The 15,044-nt window shown below is 45.3% G+C and overlaps 1 pseudogene; it reads right to left on the bottom strand.

Annotated features, from left to right (window-relative positions):
* The window catches only part of LOC123485028, a 207,751-nt pseudogene that overhangs the window by 90,421 nt on the left and 102,286 nt on the right, over positions 1-15,044 (bottom strand).

The following is a 15,044-nucleotide window of genomic DNA, read 5'->3' as shown; positions in this document are numbered from 1 at the left end:
GAACATGGTCCTCTGTAGTTAGTAGAACATGGTCCTCTGTAGTTCAGTTAGTAGAACATGGTCCTCTGTAGTTAGTAGAGCATGGTCCTCTGTAGTTAGTAGAACGTGGTCCTCTGTAGTTCAGTTAGTAGAACATGGTCCTCTGTAGTTAGTAGAACATGGTCCTCTGTAGTTCAGTTAGTAGAACATGGTCCTCTGTAGTTCAGTTAGTAGAGCATGGTCCTCTGTAGTTAGTAGAACATGGTCCTCTGTAGTTAGTAGAACATGGTCCTCTGTAGTTAGTAGAACATGGTCCTCTGCAGCTCAGTTGTGTCACGATCGTCTAATGAGGAGGACCAATGCGCAGCGTTGAAGGTGAACATATTATATTTATTAAACGATCACACGATCAAAACAATAAACAACGATGCGTGACGTCTATGGTTACAACACGAACAAAATCCCACAACCCCGAATGAAAAACAGACAGTTTAAATATGGCTCCCAATCAGAGACAACCAACGAACAGCTGACACTCGTTGCCTCTGATTGGGAGTCACTAAGGCAAACATAGAAAACAACAAACCAGAACCCCCAACATAGAAACACACCACATAGAACAAACACACCCTGGACTGCGACCGCGCCTCAAAAAGAGCAAAACAGGGGAGGGCTGGGTGGGCATACCTCCTAGGCGGCGGTTCTGGCTCCGGGCTTGACCCCCACTCCTTCTCTAACCCCCCAAAGTACCCCTGGTCCGGTCTGGCCCTGCTGGCCGGAGCTGGACTGAACACTGGTGGAGCGGATTGCTCTAGCTCCGACGTGAAGCCTCTGACCGGTGCCGGACCAGCCACCGGTGGAACAGGCACGGGCCGTGCCGGACTGACGACGCACACCACTGGCTTGGTGTGGGGGAGCAGGAGCGGGCCGAGCCGGGCTGTCGGGCGCACCCCTGACTTGGTGCGGGGAACAGGCACGGGCCGTGCCGGACTGACGACGCACACCACTGGCTTGGTGTGGGGAGCAGGAGCGGGCCGAGCCGGGCTGTCGAAGCGCACCCCTGACTTGGTGCGGGGAGCAGGAACGGGCCGAGCCGGGCTGACGAAACGCACCACCGACCTGGCGCGGGGAGCAGGGACGGGCCGGACCGGGCCGACGACGCGCACCACTGACTTGGTGCGGGGAGCAGGAATGGGCCGGACCGGGCTGACGACGCGCACCACTGACTTGGTGCGAGTGGCAGGAACAGGCCGGACCGTACTGGGAACACACACCACTGGCCCTACGTGGGGATCAGGAACAGGCCGGACCGGACTGGCAACACACGCCAGTACCTCTCGCCGTGCCTCTACAACCTCCTTCCCCCTGGTGACCAGTGACTCCCGTCACTCGCACCAAGTCCTGCCACTCGCACCAAGTCCCGTAACCTGGCGTCCTCCTCTGCCAATCCGCTGGGCCGCTCTGCCGCGGTCTCCTGCTGGCCCGTCGTCCACGGCGTTAGCCCCCCCCCTAAAAATTTTCGGGGCGTCTCTCCTACCCGTGGACCAGGTCTCCATGTCCCTCGCCAGCCGTTCGCCCTTCTGCCACAAGGTCAAGCCCTTCTCTTCCTCACTCGGCTTGACCCAGTCGAGGAGGCGAAGGAGATCTGTTAGGGATCTCCCTGGCGATGGCTCCTGGACACGCTGCTTGGTCACATCTTGGTGGGATTTTCTGTCACGATCGTCTAATGAGGAGGACCAATGCGCAGCGTTGAAGGTGAACATATTATATTTATTAAACGATCACACGATCAAAACAATAAACAACGATGCGTGACGTCTATGGTTACAACACGAACAAAATCCCACAACCCCGAATGAAAAACAGACAGTTTAAATATGGCTCCCAATCAGAGACAACCAACGAACAGCTGACACTCGTTGCCTCTGATTGGGAGTCACTAAGGCAAACATAGAAAATAACAAACCAGAACCCCCAACATAGAAACACACCACATAGAACAAACACACCCTGGCTCAACAACTAGAGTCCCATAGCCAGGGTGTGACAAGTTGGTAGCGCGTGGTCCTCTGTAGTTCAGTTAGTAGAACATGGTCCTCTATAGTTCAGTTAGTAGAACATGGTCCTCTGCAGTTCAGTTAGTAGAGCATGGTCCTCTGCAGTTCAGTTAGTAGAGCATGGTCCTCTGTAGTTAGTAGAACATGGTCCTCTGTAGTTAGTAGAGCATGGTCCTCTGTTGTTCAGTTAGTAGAACATGGTCCTCTGTAGTTCAGTTAGTAGAGCATGGTCCTCTGCAGTTCAGTTAGTAGAGCATGGTCCTCTGTAGTTCAGTTAGTAGAACATGGTCCTCTGTAGTTAGTAGAACATGGTCCTCTGCAGTTCAGTTAGTAGAGCATGGTCCTCTGCAGTTCAGTTAGTAGAGCATGGTCCTCTGTAGTTAGTAGAACATGGTCCTCTGCAGTTCAGTTAGTAGAGCATGGTCCTCTGCAGTTCAGTTAGTAGAGCATGGTCCTCTGCAGTTCAGTTAGTAGAGCATGGTCCTCTGCAGTTCAGTTAGTAGAGCATGGTCCTCTGCAGTTCAGTTAGTAGAGCATGGTCCTCTGTAGTTAGTAGAACATGGTCCTCTGTAGTTCAGTTAGTAGAGCATGGTCCTCTGCAGTTCAGTTGGTAGAGCATGGTCCTCTGCAGTTCAGTTAGTAGAGCATGGTCCTCTGCAGTTCAGTTAGTAGAGCATGGTCCTCTGTAGTTCAGTTAGTAGAGCATGGTCCTCTGTAGTTAGTAGAACATGGTCCTCTGTAGTTCAGTTAGTAGAGCATGGTCCTCTGTAGTTCAGTTAGTAGAGCATGGTCCTCTGCAGTTCAGTTAGTAGAGCATGGTCCTCTGCAGTTCAGTTAGTAGAGCATGGTCCTCTGTAGTTAGTAGAACATGGTCCTCTGTAGTTCAGTTAGTAGAGCATGGTCCTCTGCAGTTCAGTTGGTAGAGCATGGTCCTCTGCAGTTCAGTTAGTAGAGCATGGTCCTCTGTAGTTCAGTTAGTAGAACATGGTCCTCTGTAGTTAGTAGAACATGGTCCTCTGCAGTTCAGTTAGTAGAGCATGGTCCTCTGCAGTTCAGTTAGTAGAGCATGGTCCTCTGTAGTTAGTAGAACATGGTCCTCTGCAGTTCAGTTAGTAGAGCATGGTCCTCTGCAGTTCAGTTAGTAGAGCATGGTCCTCTGCAGTTCAGTTAGTAGAGCATGGTCCTCTGCAGTTCAGTTAGTAGAGCATGGTCCTCTGCAGTTCAGTTAGTAGAGCATGGTCCTCTGTAGTTAGTAGAACATGGTCCTCTGTAGTTCAGTTAGTAGAGCATGGTCCTCTGCAGTTCAGTTGGTAGAGCATGGTCCTCTGCAGTTCAGTTAGTAGAGCATGGTCCTCTGCAGTTCAGTTAGTAGAGCATGGTCCTCTGTAGTTCAGTTAGTAGAGCATGGTCCTCTGTAGTTAGTAGAACATGGTCCTCTGTAGTTCAGTTAGTAGAGCATGGTCCTCTGTAGTTCAGTTAGTAGAGCATGGTCCTCTGCAGTTCAGTTAGTAGAGCATGGTCCTCTGCAGTTCAGTTAGTAGAGCATGGTCCTCTGTAGTTAGTAGAACATGGTCCTCTGTAGTTCAGTTAGTAGAGCATGGTCCTCTGCAGTTCAGTTGGTAGAGCATGGTCCTCTGCAGTTCAGTTAGTAGAGCATGGTCCTCTGCAGTTCAGTTAGTAGAGCATGGTCCTCTGTAGTTCAGTTAGTAGAGCATGGTCCTCTGTAGTTAGTAGAACATGGTCCTCTGTAGTTCAGTTAGTAGAGCATGGTCCTCTGTAGTTCAGTTAGTAGAGCATGGTCCTCTGCAGTTCAGTTAGTAGAGCATGGTCCTCTGTAGTTCAGTTAGTAGAGCATGGTCCTCTGTAGTTAGTAGAACATGGTCCTCTGTAGTTCAGTTGGTAGAGCATGGTCCTCTGTAGTTAGTAGAACATGGTCCTCTGTAGTTCAGTTAGTAGAACATGGTCCTCTGTAGTTAGTAGAGCATGGTCCTCTGTAGTTCAGTTAGTAGAGCATGGTCCTCTGTAGTTCAGTTAGTAGAACATGGTCCTCTGTAGTTAGTAGAGCATGGTCCTCTGTAGTTCAGTTAGTAGAGCATGGTCCTCTGTAGTTCAGTTAGTAGAGCATGGTCCTCTGTAGTTAGTAGAACATGGTCCTCTGTAGTTCAGTTAGTAGAACATGGTCCTCTGTAGTTAGTAGAACATGGTCCTCTGTAGTTAGTAGAACATGGTCCTCTGTAGTTAGTAGAACATGGTCCTCTGTAGTTAGTAGAACATGGTCCTCTGTAGTTAGTAGAACATGGTCCTCTGTAGTTAGTAAAACATGGTCCTCTGTAGTTAGTAGAACATGGTCCTCTGTAGTTAGTAGAACATGGTCCTCTGTAGTTAGTAGAACATGGTCCTCTGTAGTTAGTAGAACATGGTCCTCTGCAGTTCAGTTAGTAGAGCATGGTCCTCTGTAGTTAGTAGAACATGGTCCTCTGCAGTTCAGTTAGTAGAGCATGGTCCTCTGCAGTTCAGTTAGTAGAGCATGGTCCTCTGTAGTTAGTAGAACATGGTCCTCTGTAGTTAGTAGAGCATGGTCCTCTGTAGTTCAGTTAGTAGAACATGGTCCTCTGTAGTTAGTAGAACATGGTCCTCTGTAGTTCAGTTAGTAGAACATGGTCCTCTGTAGTTAGTAGAGCATGGTCCTCTGTAGTTCAGTTAGTAGAACATGGTCCTCTGTAGTTAGTAGAGCATGGTCCTCTGTAGTTAGTAGAACATGGTCCTCTGTAGTTCAGTTAGTAGAGCATGGTCCTCTGTAGTTAGTAGAACATGGTCCTCTGCAGTTCAGTTAGTAGAGCATGGTCCTCTGCAGTTCAGTTAGTAGAGCATGGTCCTCTGTAGTTCTGTTAGTAGAGCATGGTCCTCTGCAGTTCAGTTAGTAGAGCATGGTCCTCTGCAGTTCAGTTGGTAGAGCATGGTCCTCTGCAGTTCAGTTAGTAGAGCATGGTCCTCTGCAGTTCAGTTAGTAGAGCATGGTCCTCTGCAGTTCAGTTAGTAGAGCATGGTCCTCTGTAGTTCTGTTAGTAGAGCATGGTCCTCTGCAGTTCAGTTAGTAGAGCATGGTCCTCTGCAGTTCAGTTGGTAGAGCATGGTCCTCTGCAGTACAGTTAGTAGAGCATGGTCCTCTGCAGTTCAGTTAGTAGAGCATGGTCCTCTGCAGCTCAGTTAGTAGAGCATGGTCCTCTGTAGTTCAGTTAGTAGAGCATGGTCCTCTGTAGTTCAGTTAGTAGAACATGGTCCTCTGCAGTTCAGTTAGTAGAGCATGGTCCTCTGTAGTTCAGTTAGTAGAGCATGGTCCTCTGTAGTTAGTAGAACATGGTCCTCTGCAGTTCAGTTAGTAGAGCATGGTCCTCTGTAGTTCTGTTAGTAGAGCATGGTCCTCTGCAGTTCAGTTAGTAGAGCATGGTCCTCTGCAGTTCAGTTGGTAGAACATGGTCCTCTGTAGTTCAGTTAGTAGAACATGGTCCTCTGCAGTTCAGTTGGTAGCGTGTGGTGCTTGCGATGCCAGGAGAGTGGGTTCATTTCTCGGTACTACCCATATGTGAAAGATAAATGAGTTTGGTGTGAACCTAGAACTACGGTCTAATGTAATAGAGGTCCTCTCTCTTTGCCAGTCTGAGGGCCAAATGTCCCCTCACCTTCCTAGAGATGACACAGTGATGTGTTCACCAGAACTAATGCTGCTCCTAATCTCACACATCCCACTATCAGGACAGATCTACACTACCATTTAAGTACACTGTCCTCGAGTCATTAGCATGCGTGAAGTGTGTCCCTTCTTGATGTCAGAAATAAAGTAGTTGTGTGTTAGTATTAAGGATTGTGTACCTTCTTGATCTCAGAAATAAAGTAGTTTTGTGTTAGTATTAAGGATTGTGTACCTTCTTGATCTCAGAAATAAAGTAGTTGTGTGTTAGTATTAAGGATTGTGTACCTTATGATCTCAGTGATGAAGCAGTTGTGTATTAGTATTAGTATTGTGTACCTTCTTGATCTCAGTGATGAAGCAGTTGTGTATTAGTATTAGTATTGTGTACCTTCTTGATCTCAGTGATGAAGCAGTTGTGTATTAGTATTAGTATTGTGTACCTTCTTGATCTCAGTGATGAAGCAGTCCACCATGTGTTTGACCCGTGGAGCCTTGGCTGAGAACAGAATCAGCTTCTCATTGGTTAGATTAAACTCCAGCATGTTCTCTGAAGGCATGGTCACAAAAAGGATGTCCGCGTAGCTATGGAGACGGAGAGACAACGTAACTATGGAGACACGTAAAGACAGAATAACTACGGAGACAGAGACATCTTTGCTAATATTGTCACAATCGTTGAGAGATGGGTCAGACCACAGAATGGTTAGAGGTATGCGCCAGGTCGCAGTTGTAAATGAGAACTTGTTCTCGACTGGCTTACCTGGTTAAATAAAGGTTAAATAAATAAATAAATAAATGTAGCGTAAGGTCGTAGTAGGGTTAGTGTTAGGGTTAGAGGTATGTAGTGTAAGGTCGTAGTAGGGTTAGTGTTAGGGTTAGAGGTATGTAGTGTAAGGTCGTAGTAGGGTTAGTGTTAGGGTTAGAGGTATGTAGTGTAAGGTCGTAGTAGGGTTAGTGTTAGGGTTAGAGGTATGTAGTGTAAGGTCGTAGTAGGGTTAGTGTTAGGGTTAGAGGTATGTAGTGTAAGGTCGTAGTAGGGTTAGTGTTAGGGTTAGAGGTATGTAGTGTAAGGTCGTAGTAGGGTTAGTGTTAGGGTTAGAGGTATGTAGTGTAAGGTCGTAGTAGGGTTAGTGTTAGGGTTAGAGGTATGTAGTGTAAGGTCGTAGTAGGGTTAGTGTTAGGGGTTAGAGGTATGTAGTGTAAGGTCGTAGTAGGGTTAGTGTTAGGAGTTAGAGGTATGTAGTGTAAGGTCGTAGTAGGGTTAGTGTTAGGGTTAGAGGTATGTAGTGTAAGGTCGTAGTAGGGTTAGTGTTAGGGTTAGAGGTATGTAGTGTAAGGTCGTAGTAGGGTTAGTGTTAGGGTTAGAGGTATGTAGTGTAAGGTCGTAGTAGGGTTAGTGTTAGGGTTAGAGGTATGTAGTGTAAGGTCGTAGTAGGGTTAGTGTTAGGGTTAGAGGTATGTAGTGTAAGGTCGTAGTAGGGTTAGTGTTAGGGTTAGAGGTATGTAGTGTAAGGTCGTAGTAGGGTTAGTGTTAGGGTTAGAGGTATGTAGTGTAAAGGTCGTAGTAGGGTTAGTGTTAGGGTTAGAGGTATGTAGTGTAAGGTCGTAGTAGGGTTAGTGTTAGGGTTAGAGGTATGTAGTGTAAGGTCGTAGTAGGGTTAGTGTTAGGGTTAGAGGTATGTAGTGTGGTCGTAGTAGGGTTAGTGTTAGGGTTAGAGGTATGTAGTGTAAGGTCGTAGTAGGGTTAGTGTTAGGGTTAGAGGCATGTAGTGTAGGGTCGTAGTAGGGTTAGTGTTAGGGTTAGAGGTATGTAGTGTAAGGTCGTAGTAGGGTTAGTGTTAGGGTTAGAGGTATGTAGTGTAAGGTCGTAGTAGGGTTAGTGTTAGGGTTAGAGGTATGTAGTGTAAGGTCGTAGTAGGGTTAGTGTTAGGGTTAGAGGTATGTAGTGTAAGGTCGTAGTAGGGTTAGTGTTAGGGTTAGAGGTATGTAGTGTAAGGTCGTAGTAGGGTTAGTGTTAGGGTTAGAGGTATGTAGTGTAAGGTCGTAGTAGGGTTAGTGTTAGGGTTAGAGGTATGTAGTGTAAGGTCGTAGTAGGGTTAGTGTTAGGGTTAGAGGTATGTAGTGTAAGGTCGTAGTAGGGTTAGTGTTAGGGTTAGAGGTATGTAGTGTAAGGTCGTAGTAGGGTTAGTGTTAGGGTTAGAGGTATGTAGTGTAAAGGTCGTAGTAGGGTTAGTGTTAGGGTTAGAGGTATGTAGTGTAAGGTCGTAGTAGGGTTAGTGTTAGGGTTAGAGGTATGTAGTGTAAGGTCGTAGTAGGGTTAGTGTTAGGAGTTAGAGGTATGTAGTGTAAGGTCGTAGTAGGGTTAGTGTTAGGGTTAGAGGTATGTAGTGTACAGGTCGTAGTAGGGTTAGTGTTAGGGTTAGAGGTATGTAGTGTAAGGTCGTAGTAGGGTTAGTGTTAGGGTTAGAGGTATGTAGTGTAAGGTCGTAGTAGGGTTAGTGTTAGGGTTAGAGGTATGTAGTGTAAGGTCGTAGTAGGGTTAGTGTTAGGGTTAGAGGTATGTAGTGTAAGGTCGTAGTAGGGTTAGTGTTAGGGTTAGAGGTATGTAGTGTAAGGTCGTAGTAGGGTTAGTGTTAGGGTTAGAGGTATGTAGTGTAAGGTCGTAGTAGGGTTAGTGTTAGGGTTAGAGGTATGTAGTGTAGTCGTAGTAGGGTTAGTGTTAGGGTTAGAGGTATGTAGTGTAAGGTCGTAGTAGGGTTAGTGTTAGGGTTAGAGGTATGTAGTGTAAGGTCGTAGTAGGGTTAGTGTTAGGGTTAGAGGTATGTAGTGTAAGGTCGTAGTAGGGTTAGTGTTAGGGTTAGAGGTATGTAGTGTAAGGTCGTAGTAGGGTTAGTGTTAGGGTTAGAGGTATGTAGTGTAAGGTCGTAGTAGGGTTAGTGTTAGGGTTAGAGGTATGTAGTGTAAGGTCGTAGTAGGGTTAGTGTTAGGGTTAGAGGTATGTAGTGTAAGGTCGTAGTAGGGTTAGTGTTAGGGTTAGAGGTATGTAGTGTAAGGTCGTAGTAGGGTTAGTGTTAGGGTTAGAGGTATGTAGTGTAAGGTCGTAGTAGGGTTAGTGTTAGGGTTAGAGGTATGTAGTGTAAGGTCGTAGTAGGGTTAGTGTTAGGGTTAGAGGTATGTAGTGTAAGGTCGTAGTAGGGTTAGTGTTAGGGTTAGAGGTATGTAGTGTAAGGTCGTAGTAGGGTTAGTGTTAGGGTTAGAGGTATGTAGTGTAAGGTCGTAGTAGGGTTAGTGTTAGGGTTAGAGGTATGTAGTGTAAGGTCGTAGTAGGGTTAGTGTTAGGGTTAGAGGTATGTAGTGTAAGGTCGTAGTAGGGTTAGTGTTAGGGTTAGAGGTATGTAGTGTAAGGTCGTAGTAGGGTTAGTGTTAGGGTTAGAGGTATGTAGTGTAAGGTCGTAGTAGGGTTAGTGTTAGGGTTAGAGGTATGTAGTGTAAGGTCGTAGTAGGGTTAGTGTTAGGGTTAGAGGTATGTAGTGTAAAGTCGTAGTAGGGTTAGTGTTAGGGTTAGAGGTATGTAGTGTAAGGTCGTAGTAGGGTTAGTGTTAGGGTTAGAGGTATGTAGTGTAAGGTCGTAGTAGGGTTAGTGTTAGGGTTAGAGGTATGTAGTGTAATCGTAGTAGGGTTAGTGTTAGGGTTAGAGGTATGTAGTGTAAGGTCGTAGTAGGGTTAGTGTTAGGGTTAGAGGTATGTAGTGTAAGGTCGTAGTAGGGTTAGTGTTAGGGTTAGAGGTATGTAGTGTAAGGTCGTAGTAGGGGTTAGTGTTAGGGTTAGAGGTATGTAGTGTAAGGTCGTAGTAGGGTTAGTGTTAGGGTTAGAGGTATGTAGTGCAAGGTCGTAGTAGGGTTAGTGTTAGGGTTAGAGGTATGTAGTGTAAGGTCGTAGTAGGGTTAGTGTTAGGGTTAGAGGTATGTAGTGTAAGGTCGTAGTAGGGTTAGTGTTAGGGTTAGAGGTATGTAGTGTAAGGTCGTAGTAGGGTTAGTGTTAGGGTTAGAGGTATGTAGTGTAAGGTCGTAGTAGGGTTAGTGTTAGGGTTAGAGGTATGTAGTGTAAGGTCGTAGTAGGGTTAGTGTTAGGGTTAGAGGTATGTAGTGTAAGGTCGTAGTAGGGTTAGTGTTAGGGTTAGAGGTATGTAGTGTAAGGTCGTAGTAGGGTTAGTGTTAGGGTTAGAGGTATGTAGTGTAAGGTCGTAGTAGGGTTAGTGTTAGGGTTAGAGGTATGTAGTGTAAGGTCGTAGTAGGGTTAGTGTTAGGGTTAGAGGTATGTAGTGTAAGGTCGTAGTAGGGTTAGTGTTAGGGTTAGAGGTATGTAGTGTAAGGTCGTAGTAGGGTTAGTGTTAGGGTTAGAGGTATGTAGTGTAAGGTCGTAGTAGGGTTAGTGTTAGGGTTAGAGGTATGTAGTGTAAGGTCGTAGTAGGGTTAGTGTTAGGGTTAGAGGTATGTAGTGTAAGGTCGTAGTAGGGTTAGTGTTAGGGTTAGAGGTATGTAGTGTAAAGGTCGTAGTAGGGTTAGTGTTAGGGTTAGAGGTATGTAGTGTAAGGTCGTAGTAGGGTTAGTGTTAGGGTTAGAGGTATGTAGTGTAAAGGTCGTAGTAGGGTTAGTGTTAGGGTTAGAGGTATGTAGTGTAAGGTCGTAGTAGGGTTAGTGTTAGGGTTAGAGGTATGTAGTGTAAGGTCGTAGTAGGGTTAGTGTTAGGGCTAGAGGTATGTAGTGTAAGGTCGTAGTAGGGTTAGTGTTAGGGCTAGAGGTATGTAGTGTAGGTCGTAGTAGGGTTAGTGTTAGGGCTTAGAGGTATGTAGTGTAAGGTCGTAGTAGGGTTAGTGTTAGGGTTAGAGGTATGTAGTGTAAGGTCGTAGTAGGGTTAGTGTTAGGGCTAGAGGTATGTAGTGTAAGGTCGTAGTAGGGTTAGTGTTAGGGTTAGAGGTATGTAGTGTAAGGTCGTAGTAGGGTTAGTGTTAGGGTTAGAGGTATGTAGTGTAAAGGTCGTAGTAGGGTTAGTGTTAGGGTTAGAGGTATGTAGTGTAAGGTCGTAGTAGGGTTAGTGTTAGGGTTAGAGGTATGTAGTGTAAGGTCGTAGTAGGGTTAGTGTTAGGAGTTAGAGGTATGTAGTGTAAGGTACGTAGTAGGGGTTAGTGTTAGGGTTAGAGGTATGTAGTGTAAGGTCGTAGTAGGGTTAGTGTTAGGGTTAGAGGTATGTAGTGTAAGGTCTACGTAGGGTAGTGTTAGGGTTAGAGGTATGTAGTGTAAGGTCGTAGTAGGGTTAGTGTTAGGGTTAGAGGTATGTAGTGTAGGTCGTAGTAGGGTTAGTGTTAGGGTTAGAGGTATGTAGTGTAAGGTCGTAGTAGGGTTAGTGTTAGGGTTAGAGGTATGTAGTGTAAGGTCGTAGTAGGGTTAGTGTTAGGGTCTAGAGGTATGTAGTGTAAGGTCGTAGTAGGGTTAGTGTTAGGGTTAGAGGTATGTAGTGTAAGGTCGTAGTAGGGTTAGTGTTAGGGTTAGAGGTATGTAGTGTAGGTCGTAGTAGGGTTAGTGTTAGGGTTAGAGGTATGAGGGGGTTAGTGTTAGGGGTTAGGAGGTATGTAGTGTAAGTCGTAGTAGGGTTAGTGTTAGGGTTAGAGGTATGTAGTGTAAGGTCGTAGTAGGGTTAGTGTTAGGGTTAGAGGTATGTAGTGTAAGGTCGTAGTAGGGTTAGTGTTAGGGTTAGAGGTATGTAGTGTAAGGTCGTAGTAGGGTTAGTGTTAGGGTTAGAGGTATGTAGTGTAAGGTCGTAGTAGGGTTAGTGTTAGGGTTAGAGGTATGTAGTGTAAGGTCGTAGTAGGGTTAGTGTTAGGGTTAGAGGTATGTAGTGTAAGGTCGTAGTAGGGTTAGTGTTAGGGTTAGAGGTATGTAGTGTAAGGTCGTAGTAGGGTTAGTGTTAGGGTTAGAGGTATGTAGTGTAAGGTCGTAGTAGGGTTAGTGTTAGGGTTAGAGGTATGTAGTGTAAGGTCGTAGTAGGGTTAGTGTTAGGGTTAGAGGTATGTAGTGTAAGGTCGTAGTAGGGTTAGTGTTAGGGTTAGAGGTATGTAGTGTAAGGTCGTAGTAGGGTTAGTGTTAGGGTAGAGGTGTAGGGTTCGTAGTAGTGTTAGTGTTAGAGGTATGCAGGTAAGGTCGTAGGGTTAGTGTTAGGGTTAGAGGTATGTAGTGTAAGGTCGTAGTAGGGTTAGTGTTAGGGTTAGAGGTATGTAGTGTAAAGGTCGTAGTAGGGTTAGTGTTAGGGTTAGAGGTATGTAGTGTAAGGTCGTAGTAGGGTTAGTGTTAGGGTTAGAGGTATGTAGTGTAAGGTCGTAGTAGGGTTAGTGTTAGGGTTAGAGGTATGTAGCGTAAGGTCGTAGTAGGGTTAGTGTTAGGGCTTAGAGGTATGTAGTGTAAGGTCGTAAGTAGGGTTAGTGTTAGGGTTAGAGGTATGTAGTGTAAGGTCGTAGTAGGGTTAGTGTTAGGGTTAGAGGTATGTAGTGTAAGTCGTAGTAGGGTTAGTGTTAGGGTTAGAGGTATGTAGTGTAAGGTCGTAGTAGGGTTAGTGTTAGGGTTAGAGGTATGTAGTGTAAGGTCGTAGTAGGGTTAGTGTTAGGGTTAGAGGTATGTAGTGTAAGGTCGTAGTAGGGTTAGTGTTAGGGTTAGAGGTATGTAGTGTAAGGTCGTAGTAGGGTTAGTGTTAGGGGTTAGAGGTATGTAGTGTAAGGTCGTAGTAGGGTTAGTGTTAGGGTTAGAGGTATGTAGTGTAAGGTCGTAGTAGGGTTAGTGTTAGGGTTAGAGGTATGTAGTGTAAAGGTCGTAGTAGGGTTAGTGTTAGGGTTAGAGGTATGTAGTGTAAGGTCGTAGTAGGGTTAGTGTTAGGGTTAGAGGTATGTAGTGTAAGGTCGTAGTAGGGTTAGTGTTAGGGTTAGAGGTATGTAGTGTAAGGTCGTAGTAGGGTTAGTGTTAGGGTTAGAGGTATGTAGTGTAAGGTCGTAGTAGGGTTAGTGTTAGGGTTAGAGGTATGTAGTGTAAGGTCGTAGTAGGGTTAGTGTTAGGGCTAGAGGTATGTAGTGTAAGGTCGTAGTAGGGTTAGTGTTAGGGCTTGAGGTATGTAGTGTAAAGGTCGTAGTAGGGTTAGTGTTAGGGTTAGAGGTATGTAGTGTAAGGTCGTAGTAGGGTTAGTGTTAGGGTTAGAGGTATGTAGTGTAAGGATCGTAGTAGGGTTAGTGTTAGGGTTAGAGGTATGTAGTGTAAGGTCGTAGTAGGGTTAGTGTTAGGGTTAGAGGTATGTAGTGTAAGGTCGTAGTAGGGTTAGTGTTAGGGTTAGAGGTATGTAGTGTAAGGTCGTAGTAGGGTTAGTGTTAGGGTTAGAGGTATGTAGTGTACAAGGTCGTAGTAGGGTTAGTGTTAGGGTTAGAGGTATGTAGTGTAAGGTCGTAGTAGGGTTAGTGTTAGGGTTAGAGGTATGTAGTGTAAGGTCGTAGTAGGGTTAGTGTTAGGGTTAGAGGTATGTAGTGTAAGTCGTAGTAGGGTTAGTGTTAGGGTTAGAGGTATGTAGTGTAAGGTCGTAGTAGGGTTAGTGTTAGGGCTAGAGGTATGTAGTGTAAGGTCGTAGTAGGGTTAGTGTTAGGGTTAGAGGTATGTAGTGTAAAGGTCGTAGTAGGGTTAGTGTTAGGGTTAGAGGTATGTAGTGTAAAGGTCGTAGTAGGGTTAGTGTTAGGGGTTAGAGGTATGTAGTGTAAGGTCGTAGTAGGGTTAGTGTTAGGGTTAGAGGTATGTAGTGTAAGAGTCGTAGTAGGGTTAGTGTTAGGGTTAGAGGTATGTAGTGTAAAGGTCGTAGTAGGGTTAGTGTTAGGGTTAGAGGTATGTAGTGTAAGGTCGTAGTAGGGTTAGTGTTAGGGTTAGAGGTATGTAGTGTAAGGTCGTAGTAGGGTTAGTGTTAGGTTAGAGGTATGTAGTGTACAAGGTCGTAGTAGGGTTAGTGTTAGGGTTAGAGGTATGTAGTGTAAAGGTCGTAGTAGGGTTAGTGTTAGGGTTAGAGGTATGTAGTGTAAGGTCGTAGTAGGGTTAGTGTTAGGGTTAGAGGTATGTAGTGTAAGGTCGTAGTAGGGTTAGTGTTAGGTTAGAGGTATGTAGTGTAAAGGTCGTAGTAGGGTTAGTGTTAGGGTTAGAGGTATGTAGTGTAAGGTCGTAGTAGGGTTAGTGTTAGGGTTAGAGGTATGTAGTGTAAAGGTCGTAGTAGGGTTAGTGTTAGGGTTAGAGGTATGTAGTGTAAGGTCGTAGTAGGGTTAGTGTTAGGGTTAGAGGTATGTAGTGTAAGGTCGTAGTAGGGTTAGTGTTAGGGTTAGAGGTATGTAGTGTAAGGTCGTAGTAGGGTTAGTGTTAGGGTTAGAGGTATGTAGTGTAAGGTCGTAGTAGGGTTAGTGTTAGGAGTTAGAGGTATGTAGTGTAAGGTCGTAGTAGGGTTAGTGTTAGGGTTAGAGGTATGTAGTGTAAGGTCGTAGTAGGGTTAGTGTTAGGGTTAGAGGTATGTAGTGTAAGGTCGTAGTAGGGTTAGTGTTAGGGTTAGAGGTATGTAGTGTAAGGTCGTAGTAGGGTTAGTGTTAGGGTTAGAGGTATGTAGTGTAAGGTCGTAGTAGGGTTAGTGTTAGGGCTAGAGGTATGTAGTGTAAGTCGTAGTAGGGTTAGTGTTAGGGTTAGAGGTATGTAGTGTAAGGTCGTAGTAGGGTTAGTGTTAGGGTTAGAGGTATGTAGTGTAAGGTCGTAGTAGGGTTAGTGTTAGGGCTAGAGGTATGTAGTGTAAGGTCGTAGTAGGGTTAGTGTTAGGGTTAGAGGTATGTAGTGTAAGGTCGTAGTAGGGTTAGTGTTAGGGTTAGAGGTATGTAGTGTAAGGTCGTAGTAGGGTTAGTGTTAGGAGTTAGAGGTATGTAGTGTAAGGTCGTAGTAGGGTTAGTGTTAGGTCTAGAGGTATGTAGTGTAAGGTCGTAGTAGGGTTAGTGTTAGGGCTAGAGGTATGTAGTGTATAAGGTCGTAGTAGGGTTAGTGTTAGGGTTAGAGGTATGTAGTGTAGGTCGTAGTTAGGGTTAGTGTTAGGGTTAGAGGTATGTAGTGTAAGGTCGTAGTAGGGTTAGTGTTAGGGTTAGAGGTATGTAGTGTAAGGTCGTAGTAGGGTTAGTGTTAGGGTTAGAGGTATGTAGTGTAAAGGTCGTAGTAGGGTTAGTGTTAGGGTTAGAGGTATGTAGTGTAAGGTCGTAGTAGGGTTAGTGTTAGGGT

Source organism: Coregonus clupeaformis, unplaced genomic scaffold, assembly GCF_020615455.1.
Source record: "Coregonus clupeaformis isolate EN_2021a unplaced genomic scaffold, ASM2061545v1 scaf0537, whole genome shotgun sequence".
Classification (NCBI taxonomy): Eukaryota; Metazoa; Chordata; class Actinopteri; order Salmoniformes; family Salmonidae; genus Coregonus; species Coregonus clupeaformis.
The sequence above is the reverse complement of the archived record's forward strand: the minus strand, read 5'-3'. Positions and strand labels throughout refer to the sequence as shown.